The sequence below is a fragment of the Chrysemys picta genome, chromosome 3 (genome assembly GCF_011386835.1).
Source record: "Chrysemys picta bellii isolate R12L10 chromosome 3, ASM1138683v2, whole genome shotgun sequence".
Classification (NCBI taxonomy): Eukaryota; Metazoa; Chordata; order Testudines; family Emydidae; genus Chrysemys; species Chrysemys picta.
Window position 1 is genome coordinate 113,964,355 of NC_088793.1, and position 20,752 is coordinate 113,985,106.

Genomic DNA, 20,752 nt, shown 5'->3' on the forward strand with positions numbered 1-20,752 from the left:
GACTAGATTTCAAGTTGACAGTGTCCCTTTCCCTTGTTAATAGCCTAAACTAAATGACAAGAGACGCAATTACTCCTTTAATCACCGTCTTATAATTTTTTAAAGGGACAAGGTCTGGTTTATCATCATGCAACATCAAAGGGTGTGTCTCCACTCTCCAGTATGTGAGTTTCCTCTTGGGATGCAGACACTAGTAGCGTGATTTAAAGTGTAAGAAGCTAGTCACTCCCCATGGGGGTGGGGGGCGTTTAACAGGAAAAAAAAACCCACAAGGGAAAGGCTGTAAGTTTAGCCCAGGCCAGGAAGGAAGCCCCCGGAAAGTAGTGGAGTGCTTGCTTTGTGTGTGTGAAAACAGTAGCTGAGTTTTTTTTCCAGCGGGCTGTAATTTGACTGTTCTCTTTGGCTTCGCTCCAGAACCAAGTCCAAGTGGTTAATCTCCCTCCCCCCCTTTCGGGGGGAAGTCAGCTGCAGCCGGAGGCCGAGCCGGGCCTCCCTGGGGAGGGGCCGAGCCCGCGGGCAGAGCTGCGGCTGGAGGAGGGGAAGGGGGAGTTTTACGAGCCGCCCCGGCCGCACGGGAGGAGCAGGAAGTTTGGAGAATAAGCTGCTGCCCCAGAGCCTGAGCGGAGCGGCAGGAGCCGCCAGAGGACGAGGCGCTGCGGGTTGGGCACCTAACGCCGGCGAGCCTCGGCGCGACTGCAGGAGACCAGCGCGCTAAGACCCCCGCCCCCGGATTTAAACACTCAGGGGGTGTGCGGGGCTGACTGGGGGACGCCAGTCAGGAGCGGCTGGGAGCTGCCGCCGGCATCCCGGGGAGAAGGAGCGAGCGCTTTGTCCTGCGGAGCAGGTTTCCTCCTCCACTGATGCGAACCCTCAGGTAGCGCGTTCTCCTGCCCGTGCCCGGGGCTGCCGCGGAGCTACCGCTTCTCCCGCTCTCCCCGGGGAGCCCCGAGCGCTCGCCCCTCCGAGGCAGTGCAAATGGGTGTCCTCTCCCCGAGGGCGCAGGGGAGAAGCGGGGCTGCAGGGAACCGGCTGGGTCCCCCTATCCCAGCAGCGGCGGCTGCTACTGGGGACCATTGTCAGGCTGCTTCGGAGCAGGCAGTGGTGGGGCTGGGTTGGGGGCAGAGGCGGCCGGGAAGAAGGGCGGCCTGATTCCGCGGGGGCGGAAAGCGGCGTGTGTGGGAGCCGCTGCGCACCCGCCGGGTACCGCAGGGCTAAACCACCGCCCGCGGGGTCACTTGCCCTACCTGACCCTGCGGGGAGGGACGCGTCTCTTGGGCGCTTGGAGACAGACACGGGCGCCGCTTCAGAAGCGAGGCCGCTCCCCTCCCCTGCGCGTGGCTCAAGATCCCGGGGGATTCGTTTCGCGTTTGTTACCTGAAGAGAGGCGGGGCAGCCTAGCTGTGACTGGGCTGGGGGGCTCGTTGCACGGATAGTCTCAAATCCTCTTGTGTCCCGGCTGGCACGTCTCTATTGCGGGGCCGGCGGGGCCCGCAGTCCTGTGCGCGCTCTTGGCGGCGTGTCACTCGTGTGGAAAGGGGGACGCGGTTCCTTTGCACGGCTGCGAGTTTTGCTGGTGAGCGCGAGCCTTTAAGTTATAACACAGGGGACTGCAGCAAGCGGGGCTGGGGCTGGAGGGAAACATCTGGAGTTTCAACTTCGTTAAACTCCGGCATCTGAGGCAGGGGACAAACTATTGCTTTAATCGTACTAGCTTTCCTAAGCAGGTAGCTACTGCCACTCTCCTGCCTAGGTATTCACTGATAAGTGTAAGCCAGTGGAAGAGCTATTGTGCCGATAACATTTCAGAAATGGTTTTTTTTTTTAAACTCTAGCCCATCCCTTCAGTTATGTTTGCTTTTAATGAGGAAAATCCATCAACTTATAAGTTGTTTGGACTATCCTTCTTTATGTGGCCCCTCTCTTTCTACTCCAGCACTGCAAAAAATCTGAAGTGTAAATAATGCACTGCAGGCATATCACATCAGGTAGTAAAGCATCCTGTGTGTAATATATTTATGAAGTGTACAAACAATGTTCAGCTATTTTTGTCCACAAAAGTATTTTGTGTTTGGCTACAATTAAGTGTGATCTTAAATCTGAGCAAAGGAGATATTTTGTACACACAGCACCAGAAGTAGTTTTCATTAACATTTAACATACTGCATTATCAAATATCTGAAAATTTAATACAGGTTGCATAATGCCTCTGTTTTGGACCACATGTTATTAAAGCCCAAATGCTTGGTGTTAATTATTTGGAATTAAACTCTACAAATTCTAATGTATTTTTATTAAACCTGGCTCTTTTAAAATAAATATAGTTAGTGTCAATTTGGTTCTGGTGTCTGTTCCCTAAAGCATTTAAAAATGTGACCAATCATATTCGTATATATATATTCTCTTTTGGGTGAGGTGCTAGTCTTCCTGTTTCCCTTTTGGAGCCCTGACAATTTCCCTGTTCCCTGTCCTTGGTTTCTTTTCCTGACTCTGAAGGCCTTATGTCACAGCTGTTGTCCTTCTGGAAGGATAGAATGGGAGCCCTTCAGAACCCATCAACTCCAATCCGTAAATCAGCCAAAGGGTCATTGTTGAATAAGATGATTCACTTCATTTCTCCTTTTCTTTGCAAGGCCACAGCACTCCCAGCATGAGGAGCAAAGGGCCTGGAACAAAATACAATTTTACATTGGGCTGGCTCCTGGTATGTTTTTTCCCCTTTAACTGTTAATTAGGATACTGATACAGTTGGGATTTAACTTATTTCTTGCCCTTACAAACAACATTAGGAGTGGATCAAAAGTGTGAGCAAATAATGACATGAAACTGCCTACATAAATCACAATGAATAGGTGATTTAAAAATAATAATTAATACTAACTCTATATTAGTAGTAGTCTTCTTTGCCTGTTTCCTGCTTGGAGGGAACTGCCTAACACTTGTGGTTCAGATTTCTACAAATGTTTGTTGCTCAAGCCTCTAGCTAAATTTATAAAGGAATCCTGTTAGCTTGTACAAAGCTAAATTTGGCTGTAGCAACTACTGGATGTATAACTTATTGTGGTTAGAAAGGTACACATGTAACTGTCTTAAGCTTTATTTTTAAACTTCTGATTTTTGTGGCATGCAGTTGTCTTAATTCTGAGAATTTTTAAAGATGCACATGGCTGCTTTGGCTGAAAATATACACAAAATATGAATAAAGTTAAATCTCATTAACTTCACAGATGCTTCTTTTAGAATAGTGGGGGGAGGTGGGGAAGCTGAAGTTCTTGCCCCTAGAAGGCATTAAATGGTTCCCTTATACATCCAAATATTCACTTTTTTAACTTTAGCTTCCCTCTCCCTGACAAAGTTGACAAACTGGAAACTATGCACAATGCTCTGAGAATGTTTCAGTAGCTTCAATATTAAATGTTTGTCATATTACCATGGTGTTAACATATTATCGGATATTTCTAAAAGTTTAAACAATGTGCATTGGGACATTGGTGAATTTATATATGTTATAATGTTTAGGACTTCTGTAACTAAATTTGTTGGTCTCTAAGGTGCCACAAGTACTCCTCGTTGTTATAACTTCTCTGTAATTAATATACTAGTGTTTGTTCTTTCTGATATTTACCATAATTCTTTGGTCTTTCCAAAGAGGGAAAGCTCTGTTAGAATTATACAGAATATACCTTTCAAACTGCCTTAAGTTTGGGGTCAAATATTTCTCCTTTTGAAAATCCTGTGCAACTCTTTGAAAGCTTGCCACAAATTGTCCTTATTTTAATAGATGGTGAAATAAGATTTCTTAACTAGAATGCCTTTTAATTGTTAGAATCGCATTTAGAGAGGGAAGTTTAGAAATGTAGCTTCTAAGGGGTTAATCTCTGTCCAGATTGTTAGTGCTTTGTGGAACAGAGGGAGAGGATTTATTTAACTTGCATATTTATGTGCACCTTTGAAGTGAAACCCAGGTGGAAGATGATTTAATACATGGCTTTTGAGATCTTTTCAGTAGAGGACCTCTGCTTCCATTATTTATGGAAATCACAAAGAAGTAACCTTACTTGCTGTGAGTCATCTTCATCTTTTTACTTTCCTTGAACAGGATGTAAGAGTAGGATCCATGAAAGGATTTAGGCCTCGTCTACACTAAAAAGTTAGGTGGACCCATCTACATTGCTTGAGGATGTGAAAAAATCTATGGGGGGGAAAGAATTCTTCCATCAACCTAGCTACCGCCTCTTGGGGAGGTGGATTACCTACACTGATGGGAGAAGTCCTCCCATTGGCATAGGTAGTGTTTTACATTAAAGTGGTACAGTGGCACAGCTGCAGTGTAGTGTTTTGAGTGTAGACAAGGCCTTATGTGTTGCAGTGCTGCGCATCATAGCACCTAGAAAATCACAGGAACAATGCTAAAATTCACAAAGCTGACTTAGGCACCTAGGATCCCTATATGATAAATGGGGAAAGATAAGTACCTAAGAATGTGATGCACAAAAGCCAGCATGCTAGGCAAAGAGCTAGCTAAGCTAGCCAACAAGAGATGCTGATGAGAGGTGTGTGTCTTAAGCCCTGCCCCTCTCAGAGAGGTAGATGCCTTCCAGGAGCCTGGAATTAGGCCGGCGTTTCTCAAATGCGGCCACCAGGGGCTTTTCTTGCGGCCACAGCCTCCCTGGGTGCTGATTGTGGGAGGGGCAAAGCGGCGGTCCCTCCCTCAGGGCCGCCAGCAAATGCTGATCCATGCCTACTTCTGGAGCCACAAACACTGTAGGAATAGGCGACCAGTGTGAGTTTCTCACCTTCCCGGGGGTGGTGGTGCTTGGGTGTCAGCCCTGGGGTGCTGGGTGGCAGGCTCTGGCTGTGCGGCGGTAGACTCCAGCCCCCAGCCAGAGGGCTTCGGGCTTTGGCCCCGGAGATCTATTCCCAGGCTCCCCCCCCCCCAACATGTCACCGCTGACCTCTCCAGCCCCCCCATCACCCCTGGTCTCCCCACCTCTCTACCCAACTCTCCATCCAGGGCTTAATTTGTCGCCCAGTTTGCTGGGGCTGAGTAAGTATGCTGTGAAAACTGATATTAACAAATATAATTTTTCAAAGTAGCAAACTTACTAACTAGCAAGTCTAAGAAAAAATCAAGCAAAACATGCAAAGCACCTTATTTGTATTTCTCTTCTGTTTAGGTCCAGTAAAGAATAGAGACAACTGTACATTATTTTTATTATTGAGTCTGCAATGAATACATTACAATGATTTGGACACACATACATATGCATATTTATTTGTTTTTCCTAAAGTTAATTAAATATTTTAGGAAAAATTGTCAGAGTGGCCACCAGCAAGAGTTGGTGGCCGCACTCTGAGGTCACCAAAAATTTTGTTGTGAGAACCCCTGACTTAGGCGCCTATCTCTGCTAAGCAGTCCATGGACAAGAACCCATCACCTGGAGTCAGGCATCTAAGGTGTTTCTTGCAGGAATGAGTTAGGCACCTGCTTTGCTCCACACAAAATGGCAGAGGAGGAGGTGGTGCCAGCACCCATCTTACGACTTTTAGCCCAATGGTTAGAGTACTTGCTTGCCACAGGGGGAGAAAGGATGTGAATGTGGATCTCCCACCTCTCAGGAGAATGCTCTAAGCACTAGGCTGTGGGATATTCTGATGTTAGGCTCCCTTAGTCTCTCCTGTTGAAGCTGGTTCCATGGTGGATAAATAATCAAAGAGTGATTGTAGCAGGGAAGGAATGGACATGGGGTCTCCCACAATTCATTCTCTCTCTCTCTCTCTGGATGTTCCACTGTGGATGAATACTTATGTAGTCATTGGGAGAGAGAGAGAATGTGACTCTGTATCCCAGTGGTTAGGGCACCCACCTGTTGGGTGGGAGATGCCTATTCAGGAAGGATGTTTAAGTCCTGGTGAAATAAATTGGATATCATATAAGCATGTTTTCCTGATTTTAGGCTTTAGACAGTAAACACTCCAGTGCAAGGATATTGTCTTTTCTGTATTTGTACAGTACTCAGCACAACAGGGCTCTGATCCTGATTGAGGTCTTCAGATGCTATCATAATATGTACTACTATGACTAATGTTCTGAATGGAATCAGATGAGACAGTGGTAAAAATGCTGGTACCCTGCCTATAGTAGCTCACCCACCATCAGCATTACGTGGGTCTGCATCAGTGTAGACACAGCCTCTATCTATATAATGGCTTCATCTGCAGCCTATGGTTAGGAAAACTGTTGAAGTGTAACCAAAGATATCATAAACTTGGGGGGGGGGGACAAATATAAACTCTTATTAGTGTTTTAAAAGAATACTGTCACAGATTAACCACAGCACTCCAAAAACACCAAATTGAAATTAGTTTGTATATTGAATTTCTCTCTCTTTGTGCAATTCATAGATGTCAGATCTCTAAGATTTAAATGTGCAGCACTGGATTTTGTGTTTTTAAAAAACAAACAAAACATTCAGAATGGGTGTTATAAAATGTGTAATAAACTCCAACTGATTAACACAACTTTAAAAAATAGCCTGAAATATGGAATTCGTGTTTTCTTTTTTTAGACTCAAATCAAAGCATTTGATATGATAAAGGAAACATTTGCAGAATTCCTCCTATGAAAGTAAATCTGAGAAACAATCTAAAAATCAACATTTACAATTCTAAGTTAGTTTAAAGGAATTTGTCCTCTGCATACAAAGCAAAATATAAACAGGAACCTACAACAGAATAATTTTCTAGGTGAGTATTAGAGGAATACATTTTATCTGCATACAGTTGCTAAGCAAACTAATTATTACTGCAGTAGAAATTAAATTGCCTTAGGCTTCTTGGAAATGCATTAATAAAAATATATTACAAATATGTAAAATAGCAACAATCATTAGTGTACTGTAAACATGAGACACATTTGAAGCATGGTATTACTCTGAAAAGTAATGGTAGAATATGGCACTCAGTTATGCAACAGATCTACTCTTTTCAGAGTCTTCATACTTGCTGATGTTGGTAACAAAATACCATTTTACTATTTTTTTATTCCCACCATATGTTCTGCAATTTTAAGAGAAGGTGAGTGGGAGTCACTCCAGCTCTCTACCAAATTTGAAGAAAATAGGACTGTAGGAGTGTCACTGAATACTTAGTTTGGCACAAAGAACCTATGGTGGTGATGAACATGGACTGAATTTGCAGGGCTGTCAATTGGAAAAGATACTGTTTTACTTTCAGAGTGAGAACATCTGACATGGAAATCACGGATAGAGGACAAACATGGATTCCTATAATAACATTAAACTTATTTTCTTACAAAGATGTTTTTCAGTGAAGAACTAGACTTCAAACAGACTTTTTTACCGAGTCTTTTGTTCTGGGGGCCCAGAGAAACTAGCCAAGCTCCTTTGTGTAGCTGTAACAGTATTGCCAACTGAAAACATTAAAAATAATAATAATAAAAAAAATCTCAGATCAGGCTCATGGCTTAAAAATTGAATTTTTTTTTAACCTCCCCCTCTCCCCCCCTTTTGGTTTTTGAGCCTTGGGGGTTGGTGGTGTCCTATTTTCCAGCTTTTTTCTGTAATTATGATTGATGGGAATTTTTTTTTTTAAAAAAAGCTTAGATTCCCATGTAGTAATAACATGATACCAGGACTTGGGGCTTTAGGAAAAACATCAGATATCATTAAAGATGGTAGAGCTGCAAGACTGATAGCAAAAGGGATCACACACCAATAAATATGTTGCACTGGACAGCAGCTTTGGTGGTAACAAGTAAAATATCAGCATTTGAGCTTGGAAGTATTGTGAGCTTTATATGTAGATAGAGTGTGAGAGGTGGACAAGAGTAATTTAGGCCCTACCTACACTTTAATTTATTTAATTTAATTTAAACCAGTTCATGTTAATTCAGTTTCAAGAGGGTATGCTTGACTAAATCTGTTGTTGCTAAGTCAGAACCCCATTCTAGCTTTTTTTAATGACCTAGCTAGAACTCCTTTTTCAGACATTCTGTTGTGGTTTAGACTTGACAAGCTAGCTGGTCAAACCAAATTTAAATGGAGTTAGCCTAAATTGGTGTTGATCTGTGACTTTAAATGGTTCAGTTTATATTGGTAAAAGGTCTGTGGGGTAAAACTGCTGCTGCTAATTCAGGAGGCCTGAAAGAATCTTATTAACTGTGCAGGCAAGGGTTAATCCATGTCTATGACATGCTCTGTTGCTGAGTCAATCTCTTTTTGAGGCACTTGTAAGGCACTCGGGATACCACAGTTGTCCGTGTAATACAAATACCTAGAAAATGTAGATTGTCTTCCACCCGACTGGCAGCTGTTTTGCAGATAAGCCTACCTCTGAAACTGGGTGCTGCTTAAAGGCTCGATCCTACAAGGTTCTGGGTGCCCACACTCCTACGTGGTCTCTGATTACATTTAATGCCTCACATCCAAACAACTCCATTCATAATATTTGGTTGGTACTTCGCATTCCATGAAAACCTTTGTATTATCTCCTAACCCAAGGTCTTAAAAGTAATTTAATAAATACAAACATTGAAGTAATTGGATTTGCAGAATTTCAGACTTTGTAAGACCGAGCCCCACGTGCTATTGTTGTAGAGCTGAAGTCGGTGCGGAGGGATTGCATCCATCTGATGAAGGTACTGAGCACAGCTCAGAAGTGGGTTACTGCAGGACCTGTTGAATTAGCTGCACAGGTGTCCAGTCATAACTGCTGTAGATTGAAATCTTTTGATAGCTACAGCTAGGAAGAGGAAGTGCAGCTTGTTGTTTATTTAGTTTATCCTCCTGACATGAACAACTTTCTCTGAGGGAGTGTGGTTCTGGGGCTAGCACAAAGGACTGGGAGTCAGGAGAGCTGAGTAGCTATTACTATACTGCTAACCACGTGTGTGACCTTAGATAAGTCACTTCTCTCTGTTCCTCAGTTTCCTGTGTCTGAAATGGAATAGCAATACACTCCTACAGGGCTGCCCAGAGGGCGGGGAAAGTGGGGCAATTTGCCCCGGGCCCCGCAGGGGCCCTGCAGCGGTCCAGGTCTTCAGCGGCATTTCGGCGGTGGGTCCTTAGTGCTGCCGAAGACGCGGAGCGACTGAAGGGCCCCCCCGCCACCGAAGACCCGGACCACCACCGGGTGAGCACAAGCGCTGCAGCTCCCCGCTTTGCCCCAAATCCTCTGGGCGGCCCTGCACTTCTATCCCGATATAACGTGACCCGATATAACATGAATTTGGATATAACACGGTAAAGCAGTGTTCCGGGGGAGGAGGCGGGGCTGTGCGCTTCGGCGAATCAAAGCAAATTCGATATAACGCGGTTTCACCTATAATGCGGTAAGATTTTTTGGCTCCTGAGGACAGCATTATATCGAGGTAGAGGTGTACTTGTCTCCCATTGTAAAGCAACTGAGACTAGCATTCTGCAACATGTTAGTATTTATGAAATTGAATACCACAGTTTACTTGTCTGTTCATTAGTGTATCTGATTTGTGATATTTCTAAGGGTACTATTACACCTCTGTATCTACATTACAATGTCATGGACATTCACTCAGGTTTTTCTAACTTTGACCTGTTGCTGTGCCTTTAGAGGTGTGAATTATGCTGCATTACTTACTTAAATATGAGAGACAAGGTGGATGAGGTAATATCTTTTATTGGACCAACTTCTGTTGGTGAAAGAGACAAGCTTTTGAGTTACACAGCTCTGTGTAACTCAAAAGCTTATCTCACTCACCTCATCACTCTCATATCCTGGGAACAACATCATTGCAAAAGTTAGTAAAATATATCACTTGAACAGTAACAAAGATATTAAAACAATGTTTCTTCAGCTGACTTGAGCTTGCGGGGCTCAGGCTGTGGGGCGGCTTCATTGCAATGTAGACTTCCTGGCTGAGCCATCCCACCTCATAGGGTCCTAGAGACCAGGCTCCAGCCGAAGCCTGAAAGTCTACACAGCAATGAAACAGCCTAAGCCCTGTGAGCTTGAATCGGATGGCACAGGCCAACCATAGGTGTCTAGTTGCTGTGTAGATGTACCCTAGAAATCTTCAGAAAAACTTGCTGTTAGCTAATTTCATTAATCAGTTACAAGGTCTGATGCAGATTTCCAGGAGCTTGACCCCATCACAACTGGCAGCTGCTGAAGACTTCTTGGTGTTGGCCTTCAGGGCTAAGTTACCAGTGCACAACCTTTTTGGCACTTATTTGTGTTGGTCAGGAGTGTGAGGTGACAATATGTTTGGGATTGATAGTCTAGAAAAAAGAGGACTTCTGTTTTTAATGGTACTCCAATATTTGACTCTGTCAGGCTTGTCAGTGTCTCTTTATTACTGTATTGCTTTGTATAAGGTAACCTAAACTCTAGTACATTTTTATAATGTGCTATTAACGGTCACTACATGTGAATTTTTACTTTAGCGCTCAATGCAAATTAATGAGCCTGGATTGTTGTTCTCTGTCTGGCTAATGTCAGTTCACACTTATGTAAGTAACACTGGGGTATTTAAAATATCAATGTACACAAATTGTCTTAATAAAATACTAATATTTTTCCTAAATTATTAAAAAAAACCCCATTGCATTAGATTCTTACACCAAGGTTTTTTGTGGAGTGCGCAAATGAACCAAACATTGTGCTCTGTGTTGTCTGGATATGAGACTTAGTTGGGGATCGTATGGGAGTATGGGTTAACAGGCTGATTTGATGGACTGGCATCCCATTTGTAGGAGTGTTTTGAAATCTGAATAAATTATTTGTAAGACTGTGGAATACCATTTATATTGGGGTCAAAAGTGAGACAGGTGGTCTCGGTTTGGGTTCCTCTTTTGTTAACCACAGCAGAGTAGAGAGAGATCTCTGCTTTTAAAATACGTTTATTGTGTTGACAACTTGTATGCTTTGGGAAAATCTTTTGAGAACATCCAATATTTCACTAGCGCCATAATTCTGGCCCATTTGTGTGCTCCAATGATGAGTTAAGTGCAACTTCACAATGCTGACATAGGCAAATTTTGAAATGAGGATGATTTCAAAGACTACTGTGAGAACAGTATATAGCACCTGTCGTCTTAATACTGGAAATCATTTTGGCTGACTTCCATCCAGAATATGTTTTGGAAAGAAAACTTTGTCCTGACATGTTTTTTGAGAATAGTTTTCAAATTTGTATGTGGTTGTTTTTTATGAAGTCCTCCAAGCTGCCAAAATGTTTTACATAGAAGAACGTTGTCATTACTAGCTAAGGTTTAGTTAACTTATATATAAGTTTTATAAAGCTAAAAAAATTTAACTTTTTTAGAGGGGTTTGTTTAACTTGGTCCTGTATAAGGCTTCTCTTTAGGTCTGAAATACTCCTAGTTAGATTTCAACTCTACGGGATACTCATGCATTCTAGAGATATCTGTTGTTAATGTCTTCTGAATGCTGTATGTTTTCTAAGAGTAAGTTTAGTTTGCAGTGAATTTCCAGAATAACTATTTTATAAATGTGCATAACTATACATTTTACTGATCTATAAACCACAGTATAAAATCCTTATGTACTAGATAGCTAACTGGTTTAAGGAGACAACCTGCCTCCTAAATTTTCTGCACAATAGCGAAGAATGGCTTTTATATTAGTGTATGAGAAGAACTTTATACCAGTTGATAACCTAGCTACTGCTAGGATGCCTGAACAATCTCATTCCTCTAGAATTTAAAGAGTCCCTTGTTTACTGGAAGTCTTGAGAACAAAAGAAACATATGAACTAAAGGGAAAAATAGGAGAGAAAGTGTACAGGCCATTTCTCATATTGGTTTTACTTTAATTACAGCCATAATGCAACCAGGTACCTGGACACTTGAAAGATTGCAATTAGAATATAATCAAAGAGTAAACCTTGTGAAGTTACTTCTACTTAATTGTTTCCAAACTCTGAGAAACTTTATTGGCTGTTATTCAACGTATTTAAATAGAGTAGAAAGCCGACTCAAAGTCTTCAGGAATAAATTAAAAGAATATATTTTTTCTCTTCAGGTAATTTTTACTGAGAAAAATATGGAAACAAGACTGTTTTCTTGAGTGACGTGAACAGTGAAGTCTGTTCTGAAGGGCTATTATAGTTTTCAGCATTATGTTACGCTGTAAGTTTAGTAATTATGTGGTGAATATTTTTTTTATTAGCTCCTCATAATTAATGTATCTAAGATGTTGGTGTAGTTTGGTGGCTTTTTTTGTTTTGTTTTTGCTTAAATAGAGAATCTGTTTTGATGGGCATCATATCTATTTGGTAAGAGTGAATATAAAGCAATACTGTATAATACTATTCAAGTCAGGTATAGTAATTTTTTTAAAGATGTAGACCTTTGCCTGTTTATGGTTTGGTTCCCCCAAAACCAAAGTAGCTTGGAAACTCAGCAGGGATTCTATTTATTCTGGCATAGGAATAAGCATCAGGCAGAGCTTTCTGGTCTCAAGGAGTGGTAATGGTAGGAGGCCTCTGTAATATTGCCAGCCAGCTAAATGCCTGCAGTATTTTGCCATACAGGAAATCAATTGCAGCTGAATGTTTTCCACTCCAAGTATATAAACATACCTTCCAGTGATTTTTTTTAAATCTGTTTTTTATCTAGAGTCTTAACTTTAATAGTTACTTGAAAGTTCAGAGTCAGAACACTTGATATTTTGTTTCCAAGGAATCTACCCACTCTCTGGTATCTTGGCATTAGATCATGGTGGGATAGAAGTATGAAACAAAAAATACAAATACTTATTAAGGAGGGATGCTATCCCTGGATCATGAAATCCTGAAAAGCAGGTAAACCTCAACCAGTGACTTACTGAGACTGCATTAATAAAGGAGGTACATTTACTATACCGGTTCGGTTCCTGATTGCATAACTGCCTGAAATATGATACTCTGAAGATGGGCAAAGATGGAAGGAGTTGCTGAATATGGATATACTTGAAGAACTGCTATTATTGGAGAGTCTATTTTCTCCAGGAAGTCCACAATTCTACACTCTTGGGGGTCAGTGGTCAGTTAAGCAAAGTTTGTTAGAATACGCTGCAGCACCATTCTACCAAAATAGACACCTATTCTGGCTTCTGACAACAAACCAGAGTGTGTTGGTATTGATGTGCACCTTACTTTGAGTGGCTCCCTTAAAATATCCAGCTTAGATGTGGTTACCCGTTAGAACAAGTCTTTGAATCCAGTGTGGCTCTAGTAGCTTTGAGGCCTTTTTGAACACATAGCTGCTTATATCAAGAACAGATGTGTGGACTATCCATTTTGGTTAGATGCAGATTTTTCTCCATAGGTGACAAAAATATCTTGAGTCATAGAGAGGAAGGATGGTCCAGCAGTTAAGGTGATAGCCTGGAACTCAGGAGACCCAGCTTCAATTTCTTGCTCCACCGCAGGCATAGTGTGTGACCTAGGGTAAGTTATTTAGGGCCAGTTTTTTTTTAAAGGTATTTGGTACTGAAAGATGCAGTTAAGTGCCTAGTGGGATTTCAAGAAGTGTCTGTGTGCCTAGTTCCTGTTGCTTACAATGGGAGTTAGGCACCTAGGCATTTTTGAAAATCCCACTAGGTGCCAATTGCATCTTTAGGTGCCAAATATCTATCTATCTATCTATCTATCTATCTATCTATCTATCTATCTATCTATCTATCTATCTATCTATCTATCTATCTATCTATCTATCTATCTATCCTTTTTTTTTTAATTGGCTCTTGATGGGGTGGGAGGGCAGAGATACTATCTAGAAATAGTGGTACTTTCCAGCCTTACTTTAAAGGGTAAATACTTTAAAGATGGTGAGGAGATAGGGAATTACAGCAATGGCAGGCATATAGCTATCTAAAGATAATGGCTATGGATACACTAGAGAGCTTACAGTGACACAGCTGCACTGATGCAGCTGTGCCCCTGGAAGCTCTCTAGTGTGGCCACTCTAAACTGATGGGAGAGAGCTCTCCCATTGACTTAATTAATTCACCCCCAATGAGCGGTAGCAGCTATGTCAGCAGGAGAAGCTCTCCTGCCTACACAGCACTCTCCACACCGGCAATCTAGGTTGGTGTAACTCAGGGATTGGCACCCTTTGGCACGCGGCCCATCAGGGAAATCCGCTGGCGGGCCGGAACACTTCATTTACCTGCAGCGTCCACAGGTTCGGCCGATCGCCACTCCGAGTGGCTGCGGTTCGCTGTTCCAGGCCAGTGGGGGCTGCAGGAAGCGGTGTGGGCGGAGGGATGTGCTGGCCGCCGCTTCCCGCAGCGCCCATTGGCCTGGAACAGTGAACCGCAGCCAGTGGGAGCTGCGATCAGCCGAACCTGCTAATGCTGCAGGTAAACAAACCGTCCCGGCCTGCCAGCGGATTTCCCTGATGAGCTATGTGCCAAGGTTGCCGATCCCTGGTGTACATTATGTCATTAGGGGGTGGCTTATTCACACCCCTGAGCGACATAAATTATACCAATATAAATGGAAGTGTAGACGTAGCCAATGTAACATCCGAAGGGCTAATGTGTTAGGACAGTATTTGTTAGGCCATGCCCACTCTAGGACAATAATTAATTGCAACAACAGGCACTGTTGCCAACCCCAAACATTCAAATATCATAGTAGCACTTCCCATCCTCCTTTCCCTCCCCCCCCCAAAATCATGAGGCAAGTTTAAAAATCTAAAACAAAAAGAACTCTAAATGGGGCTTTGTTTTTATGTGCCTTCTGGGTCTTGAGCCTTTAGGGAGCATTCAAGTAACGTCTTTTGAGGTTTTTTTTCTCCTGATCCACGAGGATAGCTAGTAGCTTAGCTTAAGAAAAGAGCTAGAATCTTTAGATGAGATCTTAGCTTTTTTTTCCCCTTAAGTTTTGACATGGCACCAGAAGTTTTTAAGAAACACCAGTATCACAAGAGTTGGCAACACTGCAACCTTTTTGGTATTAAGTTTGGTTGGACAGTGTGAATGGGGCCAAACTACATTTTAACCAGGTTAAAAAACACATGATGATGGTGCACCGATGAATATTGGTGTGACCAAAATGTGATGTAACCTGGTTGAGTCACAACAGAGCTTAACCACCGTTGTTAAACTAAGCTGCCTTCCTGTGCAGATAGGACTGGGGTGATCATATGTATTCTGATTGATCAGAGTTGAGCTCAGGGAGATACACCAAGAAAGATTTCAAGCATAGCTAGTGTGATTGAATCTGATCAGGAGGAAATGAGGAATATGTGCCTAATGCAAAGATGTGTGTTTACTGATGTTATTATGCAATTATTTGCATATTTCTGTGTGTCTTAGAAATATAACAGATAAAAACAGAGTGAAGAGGAAGTGCATTTTCTTACCAAGGAAGAATGGTCTTGTGTTCCTAGCTCTGCCTGAGATTTCCTGTGTGAACGTCTTACCATTTCAAGAACAAACTGGTAGTTTCCCTCCAGGCTTACGTTGTCATAGACCTAGAGGTTCTATATCCCGTGATAGAATCCTGATTATCTGAAGATCTTGGGACACTGTAGAGGCAAAATATTTGGAGAAACCCAGTTACTTGCAAATAACCTGATTTTATTCCTTCCAGATGGGGTTTCTAACGCTGAAACCAATGTGGTGTGTATGTATGTATAACTTTAATAGCACACCCTGTTTGTAATGCAGAGTTCTGAAAATCAGAGTTGCAAATTAAAAAAAAATAGTTAACTAAGATGGTGGTGTTAGAACATTAATTTTAATAATATCTTTCATTACCAGCTGATGCCAGGTTTATAACATATTTCTGTGCTTTACCTTAGCAATACAAATGCATTTGAGAGTGTAACCAATTCCCGGTGAGCAGCATTTCCTGGCAGAGCTAGTATATTGAAGAGGAAACGAGAATCTGCTGTGTTTTTGATTGTATAGTATTTAATTAAAATGAAATTCTTTCCGTAACTTGCATCTGATGGGAACGAGAGAGTTATTCTTCTGATCCAACAGAGCATAAGGCCTATCACTTTAATTAACAAAATATTTCATGGAGGCCCAAGAAGAAGTAACAGAAATTCTTTGTCAATATTTTACTAAAATAGCAATGCTGTATGATGCATTTTTTAATATACATTTAAAAAATGTTATGGTCTAAATTGAATACATTTGTTGCTATGTTATTTGCTAAAAGTCAATTGCAAAGAGATTTATTTGACCACAAATATTGGGTATGTACATTTATAAACTGTACAAAATAAAGCATTTTATCAGGGTTTAGTATGACATACACTCATGCAAAAATGCACATTGAGCTTTTGATCTGGATCTGGAAAGCTATTGATTTTCATAAATTGTTCATCAGCTCAAAGTACCCATTCCAATTCAAAACTGCTACTTAAATCTAACCTTTTCAAATTTTGGTGAGTTTAATATGTTCCGATGAACAAGGAATAAAACTGGCTAAAACACTAACAAGGGCTCTTAGGTATTCCCATCTTCACTGCCTGCTGAAATAGCAGTGCTCAAAGAAGCAAAAGGATTTCTAGAGTTCTTTGGGAAATATGACAGCGAATTATGCAGGTTGTTAATGAAGCACATCGTCAAGCATTGTATTGAAAAACCTGGAGTGTAGGAATATGCCTTAGGACAGGCTGTAAAGCAGGCAGACGGGGGGAAATATGAAGTTTAAAGATCTAAAAAAGAATTCGTGTCTTGTGAATGTGGGAGGAGAGAGCTGAAATATGATGCACTGATCTTGCTTTTCTGTAAAATCTCAGTTCAGTGGTTGGGTCTGATATTGGCCCTTTGTGGCTCTACTTTTAATTCTATATAGAGCTACCAAATAACTGCTAGGAAATGTGCCACACATATAATTCTGATGTTTCTGATGACATTTCCTCTGCAAAAGATTTTGACCTGGGGAGGGGTGGAAGGATGACGGTGTGAAGCTTATTTGTTCTGAGACATCCTAATTCAACTATTACATCAGCATTGTGGGTTTTTTTTCTTTTTCTGATTGGTTTCTACGCTTGATTCCTTTAAAAATAACATTGTCACAGTGGGCCTGATTTTTTTGAGCAGAATTAATGGAAGCTGCTGGTGCTCAGCACCTCTGAAAATCATGCCCTCTGTGTAATGGAGAAGGAAATGTCAGATCTCTGCAATTGCTCCAGGAATTCAGAGACTGTATTTAATATGCAATGTGTGTTTACTTAAAAGTCCAATGCACTTTTAAAAAAAAGTTCACTGCTCATCTGTGCATCATTGTATTCTTTGTTTGGGCCAAATCTAAGCTTTGTTTCTCATGCCCTAAAATCATATGCAAAAGAACTAGAAAGCTGCATGGGAAGGGAAGGGAACTGTACAGGTATATGGAAGTTGGTTCCTTAAAGAGCTGTTCTGTCATTAGTGTGTGGGGAAAGCACATAGAATGAGCAAAAAGGGTTCCAGCTGTGGTGATGTCATTTTGTGATGTGGAGACTTTTTTTTTTTTTTTTAAACTGGGACCCTAATCTGGCAACGCACATACTTAATTTTTTTAAGCACACAAGTAGTTCTACTGATAGTCATGAGAATATTTGTGCCTAAATTTAGGCACAGTGCTCAAGTATTTTGCTCGATTGGGGCTTAGGAACTTGGCTAAGGCCACCAACTAATTGTAAATAGACCCAAAAATCCATCAGTTGTAAATGACTTCTGGTCAGATTGAAATAATGCCATTGTGAACTGCCTAACCCATTTTGTCCTCTTGATACTTTTATTGAGTCTGTAGTATTCCATTGATTAGCATACACTGTACATAATATATTTTATTAAAAATTGGGTTTCCTATGTACTGAAATGTTGTCAGTGTGATCTGCATTTAAAGCTGCTATTTTCAAAAATTGAATATAAGAGTAAACTGAGCTGTCTTTTTTGTGGCATGGAGAAGGGAAGAGTAGAGAATTAGGGACTTTCGCTGTTTTGCAGTGTTTAGACCAGAGGTAGGCAACCGGCGGCACACGTGCCGAAGGCGGTATGCAAGCTGCTTTTCAGTGGCACTCACGCTGCCTGGGTCCTGGCCATTTAATTTTAAAAGAAGCTTCTTAAACATTTTAAAAACCTTAATTACTTTACATACAACAATAGTTTAGTTATATATTATAGGCTTATAGAAAGAGACCTTCTAAAAATGTTTAAATGTATTAGTGGCGCACAAAACCTTAAAATAGAGTGAATAAATGAAGACTTGGCACACCACTTCTGAAAAGTTGCCGACCCCTGGTTTAGACGATGACATTTAAAAAAAAAAAATCACCTTGAAGAAAGTCACTTGAGAAGGACAAGAAACGTACTTCTCAACTTGCCTTGCAAATAGTGAGTTGTTAATACAATGACCCTGCTAAATTTATAACCCACTCCAATGGATTCTGTCTGACATTCTCCAGCAGGAGGGCAAGAGAGACCATGCACAAATAAAACCTGATGTTCCTAGGGTGACCAGATGTCCCGATTTTATAGGGACAGTCCCAATATTTGGGGCTTTTTCTTATATAGGCTCCTATGACCCCCCCACTCCCATCCCGATTTTTCACACTTGCTGTCTGGTCACCCTAAATGTTCCTGTGTGATAGTTAGACTCAATGTACTGGACCAGGGATGGGCAAACTTTTTCGCCTGAGGGCCACATCTGTATGGAAATTGTATGGTGGGCCATGAATGCTCAAGAAATTGGGGGTTGGCTGCAGGAGGGGGTGAGGGCTGGGGGTGCAGGCTCAGGGGTGGGGCCAGAAATGAGGAGTGCAGGGTGTGGGAGGGGGCTCCGGGCTGGGTCAGGGGGTTCAGGTGCAGGGTGAGAGCAGAGGGCTCCATCTGGGCGTGCAGGCTCTGGGGTGGGGCTGGGATCAAGGGGTTTGGAGGGCAGGAGAGGAATCAGGGCTGGGGCAGGGGGTTGGGGCACGGGAGGGGGTCAGAGGTGCAAGCTTCAGGCGGTGCTTACCTCAAGCAGCTTCTGGAAGCAGTGGCATGTCCCCCCTCCAGCTCCTATGCGGAGGCGAGGCCAGGTGGTTCTGTGAACTATCCTGTCTGCAGGCACTGCCCCTGCAGCTCCCATTGGCCATGGTTCCCAGCCAATGGGCGCTGCAGGGCAGCGCTTGAGGCGGGGGCAGTGTGCAGAGCACCCTGGCTGCTACTACGCATAGGAGCCGGACGGGACGGGGGCATGCTGCTGCTTCTGGGAGCCGCGTGGAGCCCTGACCCCGCTCCACGGCTGGAGCCAGACCTGGAAACCCCTGAGCCGGCTCCCCAGCGGGAGCTCAAGGACTGGATTAAGAGGTCTGATGGGCTGTAGTTTGTCCACTCTTGTACTAGACCCACCTACACCAGAATGGCACTCTTTGATTTTAAAAAGGTGACCAATCAACATGACCCTTTAACCAAAGTGTCCACTTACATGGCTGGAGTTCTAAGGAGACTAATACAATGAAAAAGGTAATGGTCAGATAAATATTTATGCACATTTATGTTAGCAACGTGTTCTTAATTTAAGGTTTGGCATATATACAGTAGCATTTTAAAGACCGCTTTTATTTGTCTACGTTACAAAATCTGTTGTAGTTCTGAGACATCCATGTTTACTATGTATCTTGTCAATTTTAATGAAAACATTTTCTGCCTTCTCCCCCTCCACCCCCCGTTTTTTTAAGTAAATTCAGCAAAACTGTGTGGACATAATCCCATCTCCATTGTTGGATTAAGCCTTGTATGTTACATGGTGAGAAAGATATTTTGCCAAGTAATTTTTGCACATCAAAATGAATTAAAACAAAAATGCCAAGACACAAGCAAGTAGACAGCACTTTCCGTCTGACATTTTCTGTTGTTACAGTCAAATGATCAGGGAAAAGTATACACTTCCTTTTGTGTCCAGTAGATAGGAATTCTTAATTGGTTACCATTACTTTTTTTTTTCTCGCAAAGGAAATGAATAGGCTACAGTTGATGATTGCACATCTGTTGTTTTGTGTTAAGCATCCTGTTAAGTGATGAAACTGTCTTGAAGATTTTTTTTCTTTTTATTACTAGTTAACAGGAGGGATATTCGTTACATCTGATTACATTGTTTCCTAGACACAGGTGTAGCCAGAACACAGGAAAACAAAATGTAAGCTGGAGGGTGACTTTGTTTATACTTTTCCAAACAAATATATTATTAAAAATATATATATCTATTGCAAAGACTTCAAGGGTATACTGAGTTGTTTGTGTGTCATTGTTTGGTGAGTCATGTCCTTGCAGTGTGATCGCTGTATTGTATGTACAAATCACAAACTGACCATGGATTCCACTTTGGAAAGGAGAAACAAGTAATTATATTCTGTTATATGTATGTTAATAGTCCAGGGCTTTGGAGTGGAGCCTGGAGCTGGAGCGCGGAGCAGCTCCGGATCAGTGGAGCTGCAGTTTTTTGCCTGGAACCGGAGCGGAGCCGGAGCACAGCTCCAAAGCCCTGGTTAATACCAAAGTGTTACATTACTTTTATTACATAGGATTTTCAAGAAAGTTATTTTTAAACTTGCCAGACCCTCGATCCCTGCATTTTACTGTGAAACTTTTTTGTTTGACGTTTATAAAATGTTTTAAAGTTTCTCTTTAAAAAGTTAGTGGCCGAATACTCCTGTGGCTTGTGCATGTGTAGTGCCACTAGCAAATTTCAAATCTCTCTGAAAAGAGCTTATGCTCATTAGAAATCATTAGAGTAAGCCCCATGACGCTGTCCTTTGAAAACTCT

General features: G+C 42.0%; 1 protein-coding gene across 5 annotated transcripts in view; it reads left to right on the top strand.

Annotated features, from left to right (window-relative positions):
- Positions 1 to 232: 232 nt before the first annotated feature.
- The window catches only part of PLEKHG1 (pleckstrin homology and RhoGEF domain containing G1), a 216,714-nt gene continuing 196,194 nt past the window's right edge, over positions 233 to 20,752 (top strand). For 3 of the 5 annotated variants that reach the window (XM_065588802.1, XM_005280454.5, XM_065588803.1), the window contains exon 1: positions 237 to 874. The gene's annotated coding sequence lies outside the window, so the exon portion shown is untranslated. Of the gene's footprint in view, positions 875 to 1,133; positions 1,574 to 20,752 lie in introns of those variants that run through there. The other 2 variants (XM_065588805.1, XM_065588801.1) reach the window with 2 other exon arrangements.